At 30.8% G+C, this 4691-nt stretch overlaps 1 non-coding gene across 1 annotated transcript; it reads left to right on the top strand.

Annotated features, from left to right (window-relative positions):
* Positions 1-4100: 4100 nt before the first annotated feature.
* LOC131815385 (U6 spliceosomal RNA) lies at positions 4101-4203 on the top strand. Its single transcript, XR_009347701.1, has one exon. It is a non-coding gene; the product is annotated as a U6 spliceosomal RNA (small nuclear RNA).
* Positions 4204-4691: the final 488 nt, after the last annotated feature.

Genomic DNA, 4691 nt, shown 5'->3' with positions numbered 1-4691 from the left:
TCTGCTCGGCGGGGGGCCTGCTTCCCTTCCTCTCTCTGTGATCTCTTCCCTTCCTCTCTCCTACTGTGATCTCTCTCTGTCAAATAAATAAATAAAATAAAATTTAAAAAGTTTTCAAATTTATATCTAGATAGATAGATGATAGATAGACAGATATCCCAGAAGCTGCAATGCTAGGCTAAGACCAGGCTTTAAAGGGCTTTTCTATACTCTACTAAATACTTGAAACCATTCATTATATCATAGCTCAGTGTTCAAATCTCCATTTGTTTCCTCAGTTTCCTAATATTTATCTTAAGGTGACCTGATCCAGACTTTTGATCACCTTTGTCTAAATATTTCTATTTTAACAAAGTCCTTTTGAGCACTAAAACTTAGAAAAATACTCTGATTGTTATCTCACTAGAGTGGAAAATATAGAGTTACCCATTAACTAATGATATCAATGTCTACAATAGATCCATGACATTTTTAATTCTTGGGAGCTTTTGGTTAAATGAATTTTTTAAGCTTCCTTTAAATGAAGCTTTAAGCCATCACCACATGAATAAAATTAAAGAACTAAATGAAAACAGGCCAAGTATTTACAGAGTAATAGAATGTGCAGTGGAAAGAGTACAATTCTGAAATCATAAAGCCTAAATTAGTGTGATGCATCTTTACCAGCCATGTAATCATAAACCAGTTATCTAAATGTGTTAGCCTCAGTTTTTTCACCCATGAAATGGTGATGATAATACTTATTATGCAGAGTTGTTGTGTGGATGTGATGAAGCATGGAGCATGAGAGTCTCATACTCCATGCTAAAATGATAGCTATTTTTATACTTATAATAATTCTAATAATAGTAATTAAATTGTTCAAAATGGTAATATTCATTTATATTGAGGCATTGTATTGACTATTCATAGACACATTTACCAAGATAAATTTCATTTTACTTTACCCCCTCTGAGCATATATATTCCCTAATTCAATATGAATCTCATTACGAATAATAATTATCATAATAAATATGCTGATTTTTCTTCTATTTATTTTTAGGGAGGTATCCTTTACTGTTGAACATAAAGAAACTTAAGCAAGTCTGTCTTATTCAAAATTTGCATGCTGCTTTCTTATGAAACTAGATGATAGAGTTGTATGAAATAAATTCATGCAGTTAAGACATTTATGTTTGGAAAACTGGGTAGTCAGTTTAGTATTTCAAAAGAAGATTTTAAATTTAAACCTTAAAACTGAGCTCTTTCCACCTTATTTATAGACCATCCTTCATGCTTCATAAGTACTCCTTCATTGTAAACTAAGTAATAGTTTTTGTCACAGTGTATATAACGAAAATGGATTTTATATTCTATTATTTCACAGTTAGTTGCAGTTTCTACTTCCTTACTTCCTTTTTTGAAAAATAGATTAATTCTACAAAACGTTTTTTCCAGCTTTATTGAAAAAAATCGACATATTATAATTTGTAAATTTAAGAAATGATTTCTTATAACATTGCAAACTTTTAACATTGTGTAAATTTTGTACAATTTGATAAATTGGTATACATCTTTATTGCAATACAATCTACATAAAAATATTAATACATCTACTATCTCGTATAGTTGCCACTGTTTTTTATGCATGTATCGTAAGGAATTTTAAGATCTACTCTCTTAGCAACTTTTATGTATATAGTATAGTAGAGATAAACTTCAGAGGTCTTGTGGGTTTTGTTCCAGACTGCCTCAATAAAGTGATTATCACAATAAACTAAGTCAAATTATTATTTTTTTTTTGGTTTCCCAGTGCATATAAAAAAATATGTTTCCCAGTGCATATAAAAAATAAACACTATACTGTACTGTTCAAAAGCATTATGTTTTTAAAGAAAAACAATGTATATACCTTAAGTAAACTAGTTCTGAGTTTTCAGTGGGTCATAATTACTGATCACAGATCACCATAACAAATACAATAATAATGAAAAAACTTGAAATATTGCAAGAATTACCAACATGTGACAGAGAGACACAAACTGAACAAATGTTGTTAGAAAAATGGTGGCAGCAGACCTCTTTTATACAAGATTGCTATAAACTTTCAACTTGTAAGAATGTGATATATGCAAAGTTTAATAAAGGGAAGCACAATAAAAATAAGTATGTATATTTTATTAACTATGATCATCATGCTGTACATTAGATCCCCAGAACTTTTTCATATTATAGTTGCAAGTTTGCACCCTTTGACCACCTTACTCCACCCCAGGTTCACCCCTTGTCAACTCAACTCTAAGTTTCCATTAGTTTGCCTTTTCCTCAGATTCTGTATGTAAGGGATATCATAACACATAAATTAAAAAAAATATATAAAATCTTTGAAATATTTCACTTAGTATAATACCTTCAAGATCCATCCATGCTGTTGTAAATGGCAGTATTTCTTAATTTTTCATGGTTAAGTAGTATTCCATAGGATATATTTACCATACTTATTTTAATCATTCATCCATTAATGGATACTGAAGTTATTTCCATCTCTTGCTTAGAGTTAATAATTTTATAATAAACATAAGAGTGCAGATATGTCTTTGAACAATGACTTCGTTTCCTTTAGATATATACCTAGAAGTGGGATTATTGAATCATATGGTAATTTTACTTTTAATAATATGAATAATCTCCATACTGTTTTCCATACAAATTTATATCCCTATCACAGTGCCTACGTTCCCCATTTTCCCCAATATTTACCAAAATTTGTTAGTTTCAATTTTTTGGTAGTATATATTCTAATAGGTAGTAATATCTTGCTGTGTTTCTCAGAGGTAAACAACAACAACAACAACATATTGACTTTGCCCTGAGTTTTTTACGTTGAGCACTTTTTAATGCTCCTGTTGGTCATTTATATGACTTTTTTGAAAAAAAAGTCTATTGAGATCCTTTTGCTATTTTTTTAATTATATATTTTTTTCTATTTGTATCTGTTGGTTATTAACCTCTTTTCAGATATAAGATTTGTAAGTATTTTCTTACATTCTGTGGATTGTGTTTTCATTCTCTCTCTCTTTTTTTTTTTTTGGCAATGCAGAAACTTTAGTTTGATGTAATACCATTTATTTATTTTTGCTTTTTTTTGCTTGTGTTTTTGGTCTGGTATCCAACAAACTATTGGCAAGACCAATGTCAAGGAGAATTTTTCCTGTTTTCCTTTAGGAAATTTAGTTTCATGCATCACCTTTAAGTCTTTAATCTATTTCAAGTTAAGACTTGTGAGTGATATAAGGTTCCAGTTTCATACTGTTTATGTGACTATTCAGTTTTAAATATCATTTATTGAACAGACTATCTTTACCCATTACATATGTGGGCCCCTGTCAAATATTAGGTGACTGTATGAAAGGATTTATTTCTGGACTCTCAATTCTGTTCTACTTGTTTATTGGTCTGTTTTTATGCCAGTATACTTTATTGTTTTGAGCATGAGGGCTTTGTAGTATAGTTTCAAATCAAGAAGTGTAATTTCTCTTCTTCATTCTTTCTCAGAACTGCTTTGATTATTTGTTGTCTTTTATGGTCTCATATAAATTTTAGGATTCTTTACTTACTTCTGTAAAAAAAATAATATTGGACTTTTTAAAAGATTTTTAATTTATTTATTTGACAGAGAGAGATGACAAGCAGGCAGAGAGACAAGCAGAGAGGGAAGAGGAAGCAGGCTTCCTGCTGAGCAGAAAGCCTGATGCGGGGCTCGATCCCAGGACCCTGGGATCATGACCTGAGCCGAAGGCAGCAGCTTAACCCACTGAGCCACCCAGGCGCCCCTAACATTGGATTTTTGATAGGAATTGGATTTACAGATGGTTTTCGGTAGTATGGACATTTTAACAATGTTAATTCTTACCATTCATAAATATGAGCTATCTTTCCATTTGTGTCTCCTTCAATTTCTTTATCAATGTCATAGTTTATAGAGTACAGATCTTTCATCTTCTCAGTTAAATCTATTCCTAAGTATTTTATTATTTTTGATGCTATTGTGAATTAGATGGTTTTCTTTATTTTTTCAGATAGTTCATCATTAGAGTGTTAAAATGCCCCTGTCTTGTGCTTACTTTGGCAGCACATACTAAAATTGGAATGATGCAGAGAAGATTAGCGTGATCACTGAACAAGGATGACATGAAAAACTGGGAAGCATTCCATATTAAAAAAAAATGAAAGAAAACAAAATTCTTGTCTTTTATATATTGATCTTGTATTTGGCAGCTTTACTAAATTTGTTTATTCAAATTTTTTTGTGAAGTTTTTAGGATTTTTTAACATTTAAGTTCATGTTATCCAAAAAAAGAAAATTTTACTTTTCCTTTTTTTTTTTTTTGGATTCTCTTATTTCTTTGTGTTCCTTGTTTCTCTGGCTAGGACATCCAGTACTATGTCAAATGAGAGTAGTGAAAGTGGAAACACTTGTCTTTTTTCTGATCTTTAAGGGGAAAACTTTCAAACTTTTTGATTGACTTTGAAATTAGCTCTGGGCTTGCAATATGTGTTATTTCTTTAATGGATTTTTAAAATTATTTTTAAAAATTTTTATAAACATATCATGTGTTTTAATTCCAGTGAACGAGCAGTGTTCAGGGATCCTGTCTCCTCTCCTCTCCTGTGGGGAAGACACTGGCCTTGTCCGAGAGGCGCCTGAG

Source organism: Mustela lutreola, chromosome 14 (assembly GCF_030435805.1).
Source record: "Mustela lutreola isolate mMusLut2 chromosome 14, mMusLut2.pri, whole genome shotgun sequence".
NCBI lineage: Eukaryota > Metazoa > Chordata > Mammalia > Carnivora > Mustelidae > Mustela > Mustela lutreola.
Note: the sequence above shows the minus strand (reverse complement) of the source record. Positions and strands in the feature narration are given on the sequence as shown.